This window comes from Lissotriton helveticus, chromosome 8 (genome assembly GCF_964261635.1).
Source record: "Lissotriton helveticus chromosome 8, aLisHel1.1, whole genome shotgun sequence".
NCBI classification, from domain to species: Eukaryota; Metazoa; Chordata; class Amphibia; order Caudata; family Salamandridae; genus Lissotriton; species Lissotriton helveticus.
The window spans coordinates 1,559,464,335-1,559,483,527 of NC_136069.1; the positions used below are offsets into that span (position 1 = coordinate 1,559,464,335).

General features: G+C 48.6%; 1 protein-coding gene across 2 annotated transcripts in view; it reads right to left on the reverse strand.

The window, feature by feature from the left end:
• Positions 1-19,193, reverse strand: part of COA4 (cytochrome c oxidase assembly factor 4 homolog) — a 62,470-nt gene that overhangs the window by 16,863 nt on the left and 26,414 nt on the right. Inside the window, exon 1 of one of the 2 annotated variants that reach the window (XM_078658563.1) lies at positions 11,470-11,531. The exons of the other annotated variant lie outside the window; for it this stretch is intronic. The gene's annotated coding sequence lies outside the window, so the exon portion shown is untranslated. Of the gene's footprint in view, positions 1-11,469; positions 11,532-19,193 lie in introns of those variants that run through there. 2 annotated transcript variants of the gene reach the window in all.

Here is a 19,193-nt window from a genome sequence, read left to right on the forward strand (position 1 = left end):
CATAGGGAGTGAAGAGTGCATAGGGAGTGAAGAGTGCATAGGGAGTGAAGAGTGCATAGAGAGTGAAGAGTGCATAGGGAGTGAAGAGTGCATAGGGAGTGGAGAGTGAAGAGTGCATAGGGAGTGCAGAGTGGATAGGGAGTGGAGTGGAGAGTGCATAGGGAGTGGAGAGTGCATAGGGAGTGGAGAGTGGAGAGTGCAGAGTGCATAGGGAGTGCAGAGTGCATAGGGAGTGGAGAGTGCATAGGGAGTGGAGAGTGCATAGGGAGTGGAGAGTGCATAGGGAGTGGAGAGTGCATAGGGAGTGGAGAGTGCATAGGGAGGGGAGAGTGCATAGGGAGTGGAGAGTGCATAGGGAGTGCAGCTCGAGGGAGTGGAGAGTGCATAGGGAGTGCAGAGTGCATGGAGAGTGCATAGGGAGGGGAGAGTGCATAGGGAGTGGAGAGTGCATGGGGAGTGGAGAGTGCATAGGGAGTGGAGAGTGCATAGGGAGTGCAGCTCGAGGGAGTGGAGAGTGCATAGGGAGTGGAGAGTGCATAGGGAGTGGAGAGTGCATAGGGAGTGGAGAGTGCATAGGGAGTGGAGAGTGCATAGGGAGTGGAGAGTGCATAGAGAGTGCATAGAGAGTGCATAGGGAGTGCAGAGTGCATGGAGAGTGCAGAGTGGAGAGTGCATAGGGAGTGCAGAGTGCATGGAGAGTGCAGAGTGGAGAGTGCATAGAGAGTGCATAGGGAGTGCAGAGTGCATGGAGAGTGCAGAGTGGAGAGTGCATAGGGAGTGGAGAGTGCATAGGGAGTGGAGAGTGCATAGGGAGTGCAGAGTGCATAGGGAGTGCAGAGTGCATAGGGAGTGCAGAGTGCATAGGGAGTGCAGAGTGCATAGGGAGTGGAGAGTGCAGAGTGCATAGGGCGTGCAGAGTGCATAGGGAGTGCAGAGTGGGGAGTGCAGAGTGCATAGGGAGTGCAGAGTGGAGAGTGCATAGAGAGTGGAGAGTGCATAGGGAGTGCATAGGGAGTGCAGAATGGAGAGTGCATAGGGAGTGGAGAGTGGAGAGTGCAGAGTGCATAGGGAGTGAAGAGTGCATAGGGAGTGAAGAGTGCATAGAGAGTGAAGAGTGCATAGGGAGTGAAGAGTGCATAGGGAGTGGAGAGTGAAGAGTGCATAGGGAGTGCAGAGTGCATAGGGAGTGGAGAGTGCATAGGGAGTGGAGAGTGCATAGGGAGTGGAGAGTGCATAGGGAGTGGAGAGTGCATAGGGAGTGGAGAGTGCATAGGGAGTGGAGAGTGCATAGGGAGGGGAGAGTGCATAGGGAGGGGAGAGTGCATAGGGAGTGGAGAGTGCATAGGGAGGGGAGAGTGCATAGGGAGTGGAGAGTGCATAGGGAGTGGAGAGTGCATAGGGAGTGGAGAGTGCATAGGGAGTGGAGAGTGCATAGGGAGTGGAGAGTGCATAGGGAGTGGAGAGTGCATAGGGAGTGCAGCTCGAGGGAGTGGAGAGTGCATAGGGAGTGGAGAGTGCATAGGGGGTGGAGAATGCATAGGGAGTGCAGAGTGGGGAGTGGAGAGTGCATAGGGAGTGGAGAGTGCATAGGGAGTGGAGAGTGCATAGGGAGGGAGAGTGCATAGAGAGTGGAGAGTGCATAGGGAGTGCAGAGTGGAGAGTGCATAGGGGGTGGAGAGTGCAGAGTGCATAGGGAGTGAAGAGTGCATAGGGAGTGAAGAGTGCATAGGGAGTGCAGAGTGCATAGGGAGTGGAGAGTGCATAGAGAGTGGAGAGTGCATAGGGAGTGCAGAGTGGAGAGTGCATAGGGGGTGGAGAGTGCAGAGTGCATAGGGAGTGAAGAGTGCATAGGGAGTGAAGAGTGCATAGGGAGTGAAGAGTGCATAGGGAGTGGAGAGTGAAGAGTGCATAGGGAGTGCAGAGTGCATAGGGAGTGGAGTGGAGAGTGGAGAGTGCATAGGGAGTGGAGAGTGCATAGGGAGTGGAGAGTGCATAGGGAGTGGAGAGTGCATAGGGAGTGGAGAGTGCATAGGGAGTGGAGAGTGCATAGGGAGTGGAGAGTGCATAGGGAGGGGAGAGTGCATAGGGAGGGGAGAGTGCATAGGGAGTGGAGAGTGCATAGGGAGTGGAGAGTGCATAGGGGGTGGAGAATGCATAGGGAGTGCAGAGTGGGGAGTGGAGAGTGCATAGGGAGTGGAGAGTGCATAGGGAGTGCAGAGTGGAGAGTGCATAGGGAGTGGAAAGTGCATAGGGAGTGCAGAGTGGAGAGTGCATAGAGAGTGGAGAGTGCATAGGGAGTACAGAGTGGAGAGTGCATAGGGAGTGCAGAGTGGAGAGTGCATAGGGGTGGAGAGTGCATAGGGGGTGGAGAGTGCAGAGTGCATAGGGAGTGCATAGGGAGTGAAGAGTGCATAGGGAGTGAAGAGTGCATAGGGAGTGAAGAGTGCATAGGGAGTGAAGAGTGCATAGAGAGTGAAGAGTGCATAGGGAGTGAAGAGTGCATAGGGAGTGGAGAGTGAAGAGTGCATAGGGAGTGCAGAGTGGATAGGGAGTGGAGTGGAGAGTGCATAGGGAGTGGAGAGTGCATAGGGAGTGGAGAGTGCATAGGGAGTGGAGAGTGCATAGGGAGTGGAGAGTGCATAGGGAGTGGAGAGTGGAGAGTGCAGAGTGCATAGGGAGTGCAGAGTGCATAGGGAGTGGAGAGTGCATAGGGAGTGGAGAGTGCATAGGGAGTGGAGAGTGCATAGGGAGTGGAGAGTGCATAGGGAAGGGAGAGTACATAGGGAGTGGAGAGTGCATAGGGAGTGCAGCTCGAGGGAATGGAGAGTGCATAGGGAGTGCAGAGTGCATGGAGAGTGCATAGGGAGGGGAGAGTGCATAGGGAGTGGAGAGTGCATAGGGAGTGGAGAGTGCATAGGGAGTGCAGCTCGAGGGAGTGGAGAGTGCACAGGGAGTGGAGAGTGCATAGGGAGTGGAGAGTGCATAGGGAGTGCAGAGTGCATGGAGAGTGCAGAGTGGAGAGTGCATAGGGAGTGCAGAGTGCATGGAGAGTGCATAGGGAGTGCAGAGTGCATGGAGAGTGCAGAGTGGAGAGTGCATAGAGAGTGCATAGGGAGTGCAGAGTGCATGGAGAGTGCAGAGTGGAGAGTGCATAGGGAGTGGAGAGTGGAGAGTGCATAGGGAGTGCAGAGTGCATAGGGAGTGCAGAGTGCATAGGGAGTGCAGAGTGCATAGGGAGTGCAGAGTGCATAGGGAGTGCAGAGTGCATAGGGAGTGCAGAGTGCATAGGGAGTGCAGAGTGCATAGGGAGTGGAGAGTGCAGAGTGCATAGGGCGTGCAGAGTGCATAGGGAGTGCAGAGTGGGGAGTGCAGAGTGCATAGGGAGTGCAGAGTGGAGAGTGCATAGAGAGTGGAGAGTGCATAGAGAGTGGAGAGTGCATAGGGAGTGCAGAGTGGAGAGTGCATAGGGAGTGCATAGGGAGTGCAGAGTGGAGAGTGCATAGGGAGTGGAGAGTGGAGAGTGCATAGGGGGTGGAGAGTGCAGAGTGCATAGGGAGTGAAGAGTGCATAGGGAGTGGAGAGTGAAGAGTGCATAGGGAGTGCAGAGTGCATAGGGAGTGGAGTGGAGAGTGGAGAGTGAAGAGTGCATAGGGAGTGCAGAGTGCATAGGGAGTGGAGTGGAGAGTGCATAGGGAGTGGAGAGTGCATAGGGAGTGGAGAGTGCATAGGGAGTGGAGAGTGCATAGGGAGTGGAGAGTGCATAGGGAGTGGAGAGTGCATAGGGAGTGGAGAGTGCATAGGGAGTGGAGAGTGCATAGGGAGGGGAGAGTGCATAGGGAGGGGAGAGTGCATAGGGAGTGGAGAGTGCATAGGGAGTGGAGAGTGCATAGGGAGTGGAGAGTGCATAGGGAGTGGAGAGTGCATAGGGAGTGGAGCGTGCATAGGGAGTGCAGCTCGAGGGAGGGGAGAGTGCATAGGGAGTGGAGAGTGGAGAGTGCATAGGGGGTGGAGAATGCATAGGGAGTGCAGAGTGGGGAGTGGAGAGTGCATAGGGAGTGGAGAGTGCATAGGGAGGGGAGAGTGCATAGGGAGGGGAGAGTGCATAGGGAGTGGAGAGTGGAGAGTACATAGGGAGTGCAGAGTGCATAGAGAGTGCACAGTGGAGAGTGCATAGGGAGTGCAGAGTGCATGGAGAGTGCAGAGTGGAGAGTGCATGGAGAGTGCAGAGTGGAGAGTGCATAGGGAGTGGAGAGTGCAGAGTGCATAGGGAGTGGAGAGTGCAGAGTGCATAGGGAGTGGAGAGTGCATAGGGAGTGGAGAGTGCAGAGTCCATAGGGAGTGGAGAGTGCATAGGGAGTGGAGAGTGCAGAGTGCATAGGGAGTGGAGAGTGCATAGGGAGTGGAGAGTGCATAGGGAGTGGAGAGTGCCTAGGGAGTGCAGAGTGCCTAGGGAGTGGAGAGTGCCTAGGGAGTGGAGAGTGCATAGGGAGTGGAGAGTGCATAGGGAGTGGAGAGTGCATAGGGAGTGGAGAGTGCATAGGGAGTGGAGAGTGCATAGGGAGTGCAGAGTGGAGAGTGCATAGGGAGTGCAGAGTGGATAGGGAGTGGAGAGTGGAGAGTGCGTAGGGAGTGGAGAGTGCATAGGGAGTGGAGAGTGGAGAGTGCATAGGGAGTGGAGAGTGCATAGGGAGTGGAGAGTGCATAGGGAGTGGAGAGTGCATAGAGAGTGCAGAGTGGAGAGTGCAGAGTGGAGAGTGCATAGGGAGTGCAGAGTGCATGGAGAGTGCAGAGTGGAGAGTGCATAGAGAGTGCATAGGGAGTGGAGAGTGCATAGGGAGTGCAGAGTGCATAGGGAGTGGAGAGTGCAGAGTGCATAGGGAGTGGAGAGTGCAGAGTGCATAGGGAGTGCAGAGTGCATAGGGAGTGGAAAGTGCATAGGGAGTGGAAAGTGCATAGGGAGTGGAGAGTGCATAGGGAGTGGAGAGTGCATAGAGAGTCAAGAGTGGAGAGTACATAGGGAGTGCAGAGTGCATAGAGAGTGCAGAGTGGAGAGTGCATAGGGAGTGCAGAGTGCATGGAGAGTGCAGAGTGGAGTGTGCATGGAGAGTGCAGAGTGGAGAGTGCATAGGGAGTGGAGAGTGCAGAGTGCATAGGGAGTGGAGAGTGGAGAGTGCATAGGGAGTGGAGAGTGCATAGGGAGTGGAGAGTGCAGAGTGCGTGGAGAGTGCATAGGGAGTGGAGAGTGCATAGGGAGTGGAGAGTGCATAGGGAGTGGAGAGTGCATAGGGAGTGGAGAGTGCAGAGTGCATAGGGAGTGGAGAGTGCATAGGGAGTGGAGAGTGCAGAGTGCATAGGGAGTGGAGAGTGCAGAGTGCATAGGGAGTGGAGAGTGCATAGGGAGTGGAGAGTGCAGAGTGCATAGGGAGTGGAGAGTGCATAGGGAGTGGAGAGTGCATAGGGAGTGGAGAGTGGAGAGTGCATAGGGAGTGGAGAGTGCATAGGGAGTGGAGAGTGCATAGGGAGTGGAGAGTGCATAGGGAGTGCAGCTCGAGGGAGTGGAGAGTGCATAGGGAGTGGAGAGTGGAGAGTGCATAGGGGGTGGAGAATGCATAGGGAGTGCAGAGTGGGGAGTGGAGAGTGCATAGGGAGTGGAGAGTGCATAGGGAGTGGAGAGTGGAGAGTGCATAGGGAGTGGAGAGTGCATAGAGTCAAGAGTGGAGAGTACATAGGGAGTGCAGAGTGCATAGAGAGTGCAGAGTGGAGAGTGCATAGGGAGTGCAGAGTGCATGGAGAGTGCAGAGTGGAGAGTGCATGGAGAGTGCAGAGTGGAGAGTGCATAGGGAGTGGAGAGTGCAGAGTGCATAGGGAGTGGAGAGTGCATAGGGAGTGGAGAGTGCAGAGTGCATAGGGAGTGCAGAGTGCATAGGGAGTGCAGAGTGCATAGGGAGTGGAGAGTGCAGAGTGCATAGGGAGTGGAGAGTGCATAGGGAGTGGAGAGTGCATAGGGAGTGGAGAGTGCATAGGGAGTGGAGAGTGCATAGGGAGTGGAGAGTGCATAGGGAGTGGAGAGTGCATAGGGAGTGGAGAGTGGGGAGTGCATAGGGAGTGGAGAGTGCATAGGGAGTGGAGAGTGCATAGGGAGTGGAGAGTGCATAGGGAGTGCAGAGTGCATAGAGAGTGAAGAGTGGAGAGTACATAGGGAGTGCAGAGTGCATAGAGAGTGGAGAGTGCATAGGGAGTGGAGAGTGCATAGGGAGTGGGGAGTGCAGAGTGGAGAGTGCATAGGGAGTGGAGAGTGCATAGGGAGTGGAGAGTGCATAGGGAGTGGAGAGTGCATAGGGAGTGGAGAGTGCATAGGGAGTGCAGAGTGCATAGAGAGTGAAGAGTGCATAGAGAGTGAAGAGTGGAGAGTGCGTAGGTAGTGCAGAGTGGAGAGTGCATAGGGAGTGGAGAGTGCATAGGGAGTGCAGAGTGGATAGGGAGTGGAGAGTGGAGAGTGCATAGGGAGTGGAGAGTGCATAGGGAGTGGAGAGTGCATAGGGAGTGGAGAGTGCATAGGGAGTGGAGAGTGGAGAGTGCATAGGGAGTGGAGAGTGCATAGGGAGTGGAGAGTGCATAGGGAGTGGAGAGTGCATAGGGAGTGGAGAGTGCATAGGGAGTGCAGAGTGCATAGGGAGTGCAGAGTGGATAGGGAGTGCAGAGTGGATAGGGAGTGCAGAGTGCGTAGGGAGTGGAGAGTGCGTAGGGAGTGGAGAGTGCGTAGGGAGTGGATAGTGCATACGGAGTGGAGAGTGGAGAGTGCATAGGGAGTGGAGAGTGCATAGGGAATGGAGAGTGCATCCCCTCTACTTCTCTTCTATGGACACTTGTACTTCTTCTACTTCTCCACCAGCACAGTGTGTGTTTCCACTCGCCCGTGGCACTGGAGACTGAAGCACATCCTTCTTAGGGTCTTGCTGGTCATTATGGACACTCTTTCCAGTTCTGTACTTTTATGTGATCACACTATGCATTATGGGGGGTGTAGTGTTGCTTTGATTCCATTAGAACACAGCTGAAAACAATGATTTGTACATAAAAACTCTAGTCCCACTAAATCTTGGAAGTGCTTATTCACACACACACATGCATGCACGCACATATGCAAACACACTCTCTCTCCCTCAACAGGTGCACTACCTCCTCACAAGCACGGACACATGTTTGTAAAACAGGTTCTTTAACCCACCATGCCATCCCATAATGCAGTTCGGTTGGCTAGCACACCGTGGCTGACTGAAGATGCGCACTAGGATGGCGCCGGCACTTGACAGCCAGGCACAGAGAGGCGCGTGATTGACAATGGGCGACAAGACGAGCGTGACTGAGAGCAGACGCCAACTGAAATGTCCAACCCTTAAAAAGGAAAGATTTAATGACGGTATTTTTTGTGGAACTGGTGGCGAGCTTCCTGTTTCAAGATGAGTGAGTGGACCATGTCCAAAAAGACTGACACTCCAGTAGGGTAGTGTAGTGCTTTCAGCAAGCGTTGCCTTAATGTGCCACCCCAGCACGATTTAACCCCCTCAGCTGTCAATTGGGCATCTGTCACGTGACACCTGCAGACCAGACTCTGAATTTCTTCAGTGAAATCCAGTAGGGTACAATAGGTCTTACATTTGCAAGAGATTAAGCTGTTGGCAATGTAAATGACATTGCCATTTATTTATCTGTTTTCAAAACCAACACATAAATAAAAATATTGTCATTTACAATGCCAATAGCTCTAACTTTGGCAAAGGCGAAACCGTTGCATTGTAAATGCTTGTTAGGTTTTGCCTGGGGCACGGAGCGTAAGCTCCGCCCCCAGAGAAATCTCTAGTCTTCAGTTAGGGACTCTTGAATACGCCCCCTGTCCCATTGGCTAACTCCATAAATGGAGGCTAGCCATTGGAACAGAGATCTGTCCGTCATTCACGGACCAGATTCGGGGGCGTTCCCGACATTTTTTCCCTCTCCGCCTCTTTCACGTCGTCATTGCGGCGGTGGGCGGTTCCTATTTTTCTTTTTTGGTCGCCTTGTTTTGGTCAGTTTCGAAGTGTATTTTTTAGGAATGGGCTGCGCGATTGTCCTCTCCGTAAGTCAGAGAGGAGTCTTCGCTGGGATGCCCCACCCCCCGCTTCCGTGTCTTTCCCGCAGCCCCCCTCCCGCTTCCGTGTCTTTCCCGCCCCCCCCTCCCGCTTCCGTGTCTTTCCCGCCCCCCCTCCCGCTTCCGTGTCTTTCCCGCCCCCCCCTCCCGCTTCCGTGTCTTTCCCTCGGCCTGTCCATGTGGCACTAACAGGCCCTGCTCGCACATCAAGCCAGGTAGGAATAAAAGCGCCATGACACACAGCTCCGGTATTTAATATTTCATCTGCAGACAGGAGACTTTTAAGGCTGAATATTGGTTCACAGGCGGCAGGCAGCGCTGCCTGAGCGCTCCCCTCAGACGAAGCGCTAGGGCGTGAGGAGAAGATGGCGGAGGTAGAAACACTCACAACTTCTAGCCTCAGTGTGCGGGTGTAAGCAATATTGTGCTACTTGGAGTGTGGGGGCAATACACACACCTGCTCCCCCACACAAACACACGCGCCCAAACACACAAGAACACAAACACGTGCTCACAGACACACAAAAGAAAGTGTGCACACAGACACATGCGTACAAACAAACATACATACAGGCACAAACACATACACGCTCCTTGCACACACAGACTAAAAAGTGTTCAGACACATACAAACGTGGACGCCCATACTAAACACACAATCCCACTCAACATATACCCAAAAACAAGCACACACACACACGGAAGCACATGAACATATGCAAGGGGCACATACATGCACAAACACACACACACACACACACATGTGCAAATGAACTCGGTGCATGTAATCATAAAAGTATTTGTGTATATTTATTGAGACGTCCTAAGGCAGGCTTAAACAGAGCCAGGAGTGTCACACACACACTTTAGTTCTGCAGGATTTGTACTTTTTAAGCTGAGGCAGCACTTCCGGCTGGCACATCCCCCACCTCTTCTGATCTCGCGCCTCTCGTGATGTGCTAGGCTGCCACGGGCGGCTGCACCTCTGCACAAGCAGCTGGCACCCCTTCTGAAGTGCGCATGCTCATATGCCAGCTCGCCCTGGCAAGGCGGAAGGACGGCAGCAGGTCGTACAGGCCCTCTCGCGTGTAGCATGATACCTCCATGTGTGTGGACACTGCACATACAAGAACCAGACAGTGGCAAAGCAAGGAAGCGAGGGCCTCAGTGCAAGCAAGGAAAGTGAGCCCTGTGGCCTCTGTTGGACCAGTGAAATATGGCAACTATCGCGGTTCAAGGGGCCCCTCAGGGCTCTGGGCCCCGGTGCACTGCACCTGCCGCACCGGTGGTAGCCACACCCGAAGCTAGGTCTCGTGGACAGGCCTGGCCTCCCGGGAGAGTCCGCTCCGGGTGCCAGGCCTGCGGAATGTGCCCGTCTCTGCCAGCCATCAGCATGGCAAATACACCTCGCCATCTTCGGCCAGTGGGCGCAGCCCCCCTGCAGAAACGAGCCGGTGTGGGAGGGGGCGCAGGCCTCGACATATTGTCCTTATAATAAAGGGGGCGTCCGGTGAATAATGTCACAGTAGCTGCTAAACCCGTCATCAAACAGAGCGACATAAGAGTGCCCGATGCTGGTGATTGGCAGCGACCCGCGGCTGGGAGGGGGTCACAGCGAGGGTGGGGGCGGGTGGGGGTGGGGTCCTAAGTTGATGCTTCTTAAGTGTCTAACCAGCGTCGTCTGGGGTGGATTTTTTGGCGGGAGGGGGTACAAACTGTTGTCCTCCGTTGAACACTTTACCCCGAGGAAGGGTCCGGGGGACGCTCGCACTGTCCAGCCAGAGGCCATAGGACGATGTAGCTCCTAGAAACCAGTGTCCAGTGGAGCCCGCTCTGAGTTTCATATTGGTCAGTTAGAGTCCGGCGGCGCGCCCCGGGGTGCCAACCTGCCGAGCAGAGAGAGGGCGCCTCGACGCCCTGACCCGCACCCTCCCTGCACACAGCTGCCATCTGTGCCAGGACTCTAGAGGGCGCTGCAGTCCCAGCTCACAAGGGTCTCCAGCAGAGGTGAAAATCTTTCACCCCTGTGTATCCGGTGTCACAAGAGCACCGAGGCGCCGCTCTTGATGAAAACAACAAATAAACCCATTAAAGAAAACCCCACTGTGTGGTGCTCACTGCACGGGCCGCACAGAAGCCCCCGTGCCCACCCTGCCCGAGATGTCAGCCACGGCTGCTTGGCACGAGGATGAGGGTCACTTTACACCACTGCCCGCGCATCCGTTCCCCAAAGCACCCGGGTGACCCCCCCCCGCACAGAGGATCGTAACACAGGAGCAGTCCCGACCGTCGCCGAGGACCCAGCTGCATGCAACATCAGTGCGGGCTACCGTCACGAATGACACTACTCTAGCGACCCCTTCCATTCCCTGGCCCCACACATACTTCTGAGCTGCAATTATAGGTCTGCTGTGCCCCCGCTTGCACGAGGAGGTCAACACGCTGAATAACCGATGTGGTGTAGCACTCGGTTTATTCAACTTTCGCGCTGCTCTTTAACATTTGTTCATTGATATGATCTTCACTCATGAGCTGGCGGTGGAGGGGCACCCAGAGCAGCGCTCCGGGATAGACTGAGGAAGGGGATCATAAAAGGGACCTAGACGGTCAAACATCGATATACAGCACAAGTTCCACCATTTTATGATTTTATCAAACTATGGAACCTAAGACCACCCAATTAGCGGTAGGGGTAACACAAAGAAAGGACCACTCACCTCAAGCCACTGCAACCCACAAAGAAAGGACAAGACACTGCAAAACACAGGCCCTATAGCACTCAGCATATCATCAGACAGAAAGAGATGTTCATACAAACGGACAAAGGACCATCCCTTGTTAGTTTTTTTTGTAGCAACAATGCTATTTATTTATAAGTAAAAAAAAAATGTCATAAGCAATGCCAATAGCTCGAACTTTTCCAAAGGCGAAACCATTGCATTGTAAATGCTTGTTAGTAAATATTATTCCAGGTAATTTATATCTCGGGAACTACTTGGAAAGGGATAGAGAGAAAAGAATTTAAAGTTGCACCTACGTCACAGTCTTACTAAAAAAACAGAACTTAGATGACTCTAAAAACTTTACTACAGCAGTGGTGCCTCTAATTACAGAGATATATGTGTCACAAAGTTACATCATCCTTCTTACTTGGTTCATGTCTCAGACAGCAGTAATGACGTGGAAAAAGATTGATCACAACAGAAGGTGAAATGCCTCCATGTGAGTCATAGCATGTTAGTCATCGTAGCACGTACCCTGTGGCACCAGGCAAACAATATCAGCAACAATAAAATCTAATGAACTCAGCATGCAAGATCACTTACTTATAGATTACTTACTTATAGCTTTAAAAGTATTTCGAAATGGAATTATTTTGTCCCCAACCGTTAGATTGTCTGCTTCTGAAAAAAAATGCAGTTGGCTACAAAATGCAATCTATTCCAGTAAGTTAAAGTCAACTTCTCCCAAACCAAAACATTAATTTTCTTAAATATTATTTTGTCCCAAAACACCAACTTTTCATTTTTCATAAATATACACTTGGTCTCAAATATCAACTTTCTATTTTGATCAAGTACTAAGTTCTACTACTGCTAAGAATGGCCACAATATGCCAAACAGGAAGGTAGTGAACATTATGCAGGAGTGGACATCATCGTGCCAAGGAAGCCAACAACATGCCAAGAATGACCACCATTATGTCAGGGGAAGTGTAAGTCCAGGGATGGGCTCCTTAATATCAAGGATATCCACAATATACCAAGAACTGTCAACATTATCTCTCGACAGCATTAGACTTTGGAAGGCTCCATAATATAAAAGATGCCACTGAAGAATGCAGACGAGGGTGGAGCAGAGGCGCACAGAGCAGGTTAGATGCAATCAAAAAGTGGGGGAGTGAGGGCACTGCTGAAGATATAAAGACTGGGAAGGGTTAGCAACCGAGATGATTTGGCAAGTGTGTCTGTATGCATATTTGCATGTGCTTACTTGTGTTGGAGGTCTGAGGCTGAGAACCCGAGTGAGGTACTGATCCCTGGCATCTCGGCCCTATCGCCACTAGACGCAGGCAATCTTTGGAATGATGATGAACACCCCAGGCATGTGTCTGGATCTAGTGAAAGGGCAGCCATGGGGTCGACACAGTATATTGCATATGACTACCATTATGCCAGGTCTAGGCATATACTTGGGGTGTCATTATGCTTAAGTGACTTACATTGCACTGGTGTGTGGTATTTATTACTCGCCTGTGTCGGCTCTGAGCCGAACGTCTCCGACACAGGAGACACAGGTAAGATATGGATATATCCATACGCATTTCTATCAGAGTAGCCCCATTTTTTAAAATCACAATTTAGCAAGCACATAAACAGCAGGACGCAACTCATCCCAGAGTATATATATATGATGGTATGAAACAATCCGTTTTTACTGGGATGTCAAACCCTTTCCTCACTGATTAACAAGCAGCCCATAATGGGCATTCTGTTTTTTAAAAAGTGCACATATAGTGGGTATAATCTTACCCTAGTACACAAAATGTGTTATCCCTATGCAAAACTGCCAGTCACCTACCCCCCACTGGTAAATCCCAGGACTCAAGAACTGGTTTTAACCTGCCCATGTTGAGAAAATAATTACGTGGGAATGTTTTCACCATGTTTAAGGTATCTTCACTGAATTCGCTGTGCAATCGTGCCTACAATCAGACACTTATCCGGTGCTGTATGAATGATTTGTAGGATGAAAAAATGAACAAATAATAACCAAAGCTGGAGACACCAATGACCTATTTTCTGAATCTCTCTGGTCCATATGAAACTTTGGCAGTGTATATGCAGCGAGACCTGTTGACATGAACATCTCAAAGACACATGTGATGCTATTATCGAGTTTTTAATACGTGCTAGTTAATACCCCAAGACAATGTTTCTGATGTAACCCAGATGTTTTATAGGATATTGGAAGTTTCACACATTCAATGGAGGGGACACACATTTTGATTGCAGCTTCCCACATTAAACACGAGGTCAGTCTTACAAATAGGGGAAGCACAGTTGACCTAACTCTTTCAGAGAACCACTTATGAAAAATGATAGATTAACTCAGCAAGCACAAGCACCCATCCTAAAAGAGCAGCCACTCAGGTAGAAGAAATATACCAAGCATGAGAAGCCTATGACACCACAGATGAATTCCACTGGGTACCCTGTTAACTGCCCCGAGGAATCTCCTTTACTTTTTAGAAGCACATCCTTCTTTGGAGAAGCAGGAACCATCATGTAGTTGACACTCATGAAGTAGCATTCTCTTAACTAAGTGAACAATTGGATTTTTGCAACTAACCAGGTTGGTAGGAAAAAAGCTCAGCTCCCCACCATAGTCACTGGTGGACTGCATCAACTATTTCTACTTCACACCACTAGAGCACACTTGTATGGAACATCTCAATACCTGAATTGTGATCAGACACGATCACGGATGTTTTCAAGATAAACATGTCTTACATTATGAGTTGAACCATCAAAACATATCCCACAGGTAAAAAACCTAAACATTCACCCACTTACCACCCTCCCACAGATGCCAGAAAATTATTGTCACATTTTCAAACTACTACTAAAGGATACATTCTTTTTAAAAAAAGGTAGTTACATTCTAATGAAAGGAACCCCTGGAAAAATGGTGCATTAAACACTTTCAAATAAGGTTTAAAGCCAGATATCAGAAGCGTTCATTAATGTTTTTACAGTAACGCTTTGGACGCTGATGACAATGGAATGCTATGGCTTCTTTGCTTACTCAAAATGTCCACTGTCTTGGATAAGATTGACTTTAACCTCGACTGTCTAGGCTTGCAGATGTAAATGGTTTCACATCCACAAAGACATGCAAGTTTGATTATTTCCTGGCGTGTTACTACCATCATATCCAGCCCGAATGCATGTTTTCCATAGTTTCCTTCATAGGTCATCCTTCTCCCTGCTCCTTTTTACTCTCCATCATCAGGCCTTCTTCTCAGTCTTATCAGCTAATGATCAGTTTACCTGGCTCTAAGAACAAACTGCACTTGAATGAGGTCTCCAAGCCATTAAACTTGGACTGCAGGGTGCCATCTGAAGAAAGAAAAAAAATAACACAGCAAGTTTAAACTGTTGTTACTTGGCAATAATACAGAAGGTCTTGATATTACCTCCTTGCTGGTCTTATTTCACCTTAGTATGCTAGTGCATCTGGCATGCTGGTTTGCTTTTCTGCCGCAACCTGAAACTTCTTTTTGAAATCAAGTCTGTTCTTTCGTTGAACTGTCTTCTGAAATCCATTGTTTTGCTGACCCTTCTAGCTTGCATTCATTAGCAGTAAGTAAGCTGGTAAACTCTTTGGTTAGGCTATGCTAATTCCTAGTACGCTGGCTTGCCACAATATCTATTTTACAGATTAAGCGTATCCAGAATGTAGCTGCTTGGCTGCGGTATATCCTGAATAAATAGGGATCATGAAAAGATGACTTGACGTTCACTTCACTGGTTCCAACAGCAGAATTCAAGGCACCCTTCCTACTTCACAAAGTTCTCCGGGACATTCCGTTGACCTACTTATTCGTTTGGCCTGCAACAACGTTTTTCTTATCAGTAAGCAATTTTCTGGCTATCCCTTGAATTAAACATGAACTTTTGGGAGGTAAATTGTTCTGCATCTGGGAATCGCAGCTCTGGAATTCTCTACCTAAGAGCTGCCCAGAGAAACCAGTTATTTCAAATTTAGACAATCGTTCAAAGTCTTTGCCATTTGTTAATACTCCTATAAGGTGGGGATGGTGACCAATGGCAAGTGTAAGGTTTCCTTTATGGTGTGATTACTGAGCGCGACCTGGATATTTCAGTATTGCAAGGCACGGACTATAATAATATTCTTCTGCCATACTCTGGAACGTGACAGGCTGTCGGAGCGAAAGTGTGTATGTTACTTGATATAGAAGCTTGAACTCCTCTCATACAGAAACCAGCAAACCCTTATGACCTCCGCGGGCTGCATAGAGAAACACTCAAGCCAGGGGACAACCCTTCGACCAAGCAATATACCATCTGGAATCGTCTAGTAGTAATTGGCCTACTGTGGCCTCTCTGCCCTTTATCTCATGTCAGTGTACTTGGCATTCTGAGCTGATCACCCAATAGCTCGTCGTGACTTGGAGTCAAAGGGTGCTCAAAGAAGACCTCAAGGGAAGGGGCAGCAGACCACAACCTCATGTTCCTCCTTGGCCAGGAAGATAGCACCACCAAAACTCAGCTATCTGCATCACAGTGCCCTTGAGGGGTCAGACAAGTCTCCAGAGGCATGCCCCTTAATTCTCACAGCCACAATGCAGTGAAATAAAGAGTGAAATAAAGACATGTGGCACAAAGCAGACATTGTTGCCAACATTGCGAGACCCCACTCTAAAAAGAAAATCTGATCGATGGTCTTCCCATTCTGATCTCTTCCAACAAGCACACTATTAACAGTACTTCCATATGCAGATTACCACTGAAATAACAGACCTCAAGACATCTTCCAGCAGTATGTAGCCTCGAACTTCGCGACTCAATGTCACTTTTTCCTCTTATTTGGAGCAACTAGAGACTAATAATTATAGACACCTGGAAGCATAAGCGAAAGCTAGTATGCCTTGGTCCACTGGCTGGGATCATTAAGGTATAGTGCAGATATGTGTGTCTGTGAGAGACCACCTCAGTGTCATCCTGAATAATAGTTGAAGAAACACTTCAATAAACCAGAACAAATAAATAAAGACCATGGAACGAATGTCATACTCATCTCTATGCAATACAGTATCCAATACAAAGGGTGCTGACACAGCTTCACAATATGAACAAAAGTCCTGTGCACACGTATGAGTGTAGTAGGTTTTAGTGTAAAAACCAAAATTCTAACACAATGTTCTTGTAGAAATAATGAAGGTTGACATCTCGGGTTTCAAGCAGATGGATTTATAAGTCAATCCAGATCAGTACAGAGAGAAATAAACCAGCCGACACGTGTTTTGCCACAACGTGTTACAGTTATGACTCTTCAGGGCTGGGAAGGACATAAAAAATAAAAAGTAAAATAAAAGAAACAAAACGCTCAATTAACATTGTTATGTGAAACAAAAACAAAAAGGAAAACGCAACAGGAGTGATCACAAAAGAAACACCCTGCTGACTGTGGAAACCCTATAGTGTTAATGTACATCGGTGTAGTGACTTCCTAATTCATAGAAAACCCCAAACTGTTGGATACTGTTACTATCATTGAAAGCAAGTAAACTTTATTGATGGATGCGCAACGGAAATGAGCCATCTAAGAGAAGATAAAAATTATATTTTCAGCACAAATAATAAAAACACGCCGGAAATAATCGGTGCTTTGTTTGATGATAGCTTAATGTATCCGCACCTAAGAGAAGACCAAACCAGATACAAAACGTCAAGCTCGAAGACCGATATTGTCAGGTATTAACACATGTATGATAAATGCTTGCCCAGTATCAAAGGAAAATCAAGAATACATAAGGAATCGAAAGGAACGGTGCATGTCCACGTTTTATGTCCTACAATCATGCTATCAAATGCTTGCACTAGAAAAACAAAATTATATACGAAAGCCTCCAAACGAAACAAAACATTCTAAATGAGCGTAAAGTCATACATTGCCAAGGTGCATGCTATGGAAGGAAGGGAATCTATGTGGCAATCGTGCATCATGTAAATCATTATGAAGCCAATAGTAGGTCGGTTTGTGTGAGTGAAAGAGAGAAAAGAGTTAGAGAGACAAGATAGACCAAAATGGGACTGGTTAGGTAGGTAATAACAAAAGGCGCAAACCGCACATCCCGTAAGAACGGAGACATGTGGTGTGTACCGCGCTTAAAGTAGAACACACAAAAAACGATTTAAAAGGAGGGAAAGGGTAGCATGGACTCGGGTAACATGAGTCTATCAAGAGTCCCAGCGAAAACCTAATTCGAAAGATATTAAAAGATAAATGTACCTGTTGGTTTAAGTAGAGGGCAAGTAAATCTGTGGGGGGAAAAAAAAAAAAGAGGAAAAATTTCCAATTTAGAGAGGGTCTACGTAGTTACTAAGTTGAGTGACACAGCAAAATTATAAATGAAGTAAGGCGGTGAGCGCTTACTGACGAACCGGTGATAAATTCCAACTCGGTTGTGGTCAAAAGGGTGAACGATCAAGGATAGAGATCAAGAGACACGATTGTAATGGACGGGTGCGTCCGTTACGGTGGTAGATCTGTAAAGCAATGGCAAAGGAGAAGTCTGAACAGACTATCCTTAAAACTGGGACATAATTGGTGTTCATGGACGGTCTAGCGAGGCTTTAACATGAAAAAGGGGACCCCCTCTCAAGATACTTAAGGCCAGGAAAAAGAGGGGGTACTGTATAGAATGTTGATAATTTATAATTTTAAAAAGATATAGATTTTTACATGTTATATGTGCTAAAAATGATAAAAAGAATAGAATGAGTTCAAAAAAGTAAAAGATGAAAAGCGATGATAAAAAAGAAATAAATAATTAAAAATACAACCAAGGAAAGTGTCATTGTTGTGTTTTCAAGGTCCTAGAAAATGGAATTAATTATGTTTCAATGTATAAAGTATGTAGGCTATGAGGGAATATATTAGTGTTGCGGTCTAGCGAGGTTACCTATGCTCCAGTTGTAGCGCAAGTTGCGATCCGTTCTGTTGTTCCGAGTAATGGAGACAACATAGGAAGCGGAAGTGTTTAAAAATAAATAATCGATGGAACACTAGAGCGTTGACGCTCAGAGGTGTCCACGGGAGGAAGGGAGTATACAGAAAGCAAGGTATTCTCCCGGGTGATGGAAGCAACACATCATGTTGACATGTGTAAAATTGATCGATTGGTGGAACAATTGAAAGGCGCTGCTCTACAAGTGTCTACTAGCGGAAGTGAGTATGAGAAAAAAACAAGAACACGGAAAATAACGTGCCCTCACAATGGCTACAAGAAAAATCAACGTACTTAAATAATTAATGAAACTGCCACCTAGAGAGCCAAGCATTATTCACTTACACATAGTACATACTCACCCCCATATTCAGGCTAGCACTAATGTCTTTAGCCTACAAGGCCAAGGCTCTACTCCACTGGATTCCCTCGAGGAATGTGGTAATGCCACTCTCCATGTGACTACGAGAGGGTTCTCTCTACTCGCCAGAGCTATAAGTAGATATGCTCGTTGATGAGGTGGACAGAAGTATGAGAGCTAATAAAGGACCTAGACTTCCCTTACTTACTACAGGAGTATCACCAGTATCCTGACTTTCCTAGCAAAACTTGTGCGGGAGGTAAGACCTAATCCTAGCACACTACTAAGACAAGGGTACTTTTCACGTCCTTTAAGAAACATAGAAGGAGATCAACATATATGGTCCACACACACCTGGGTCAAGATCCCTATAGTGCTGATTTGCCTTATATTAACCGTCTGACCTAGAGCTTGAAGAGTTTGCTATTCTTAAGCTCTACACAGTTTCTGGCTATTTCCAGGAGTCTGCGAAACAAAAGACAGACCAGGGTTGTCCAAGGGAATCATCATGCAAGTGGCTTGAGTCAGCTAAATTGTGGTCTGCCCAGCCCCTGGACACAGACTATTATGTTTTAACTTTAAATGTACCCTTTCCTCTGCTAGGCGCCATAAAGGGACAAAATTCCCTGTTGCTACACCATTGGGGTTGCTAGGACAGAGCATCCGGATATGCCAGTTCCTCACACTCTCCCCTTCCCCCCTATGATGTTCTCATCTTCAGCATACACTGTCAACACCTGCTAACTCAATCAATGAGCCTCCAGCATGTGTCTGTTACATTAACATCACACCATCGCTATGGATAAATCACTCTGGGGCCCTTAAAAGTCTCAAAGTCACACCGTGTGTACAAACACTATGGCAGCGATCAGTTGTTGAAACATATTTACCTGTAGGGATGCCGGCCCCCACAGTAGTTAGGCCAATTGTGAAGATTTTAATGTTGG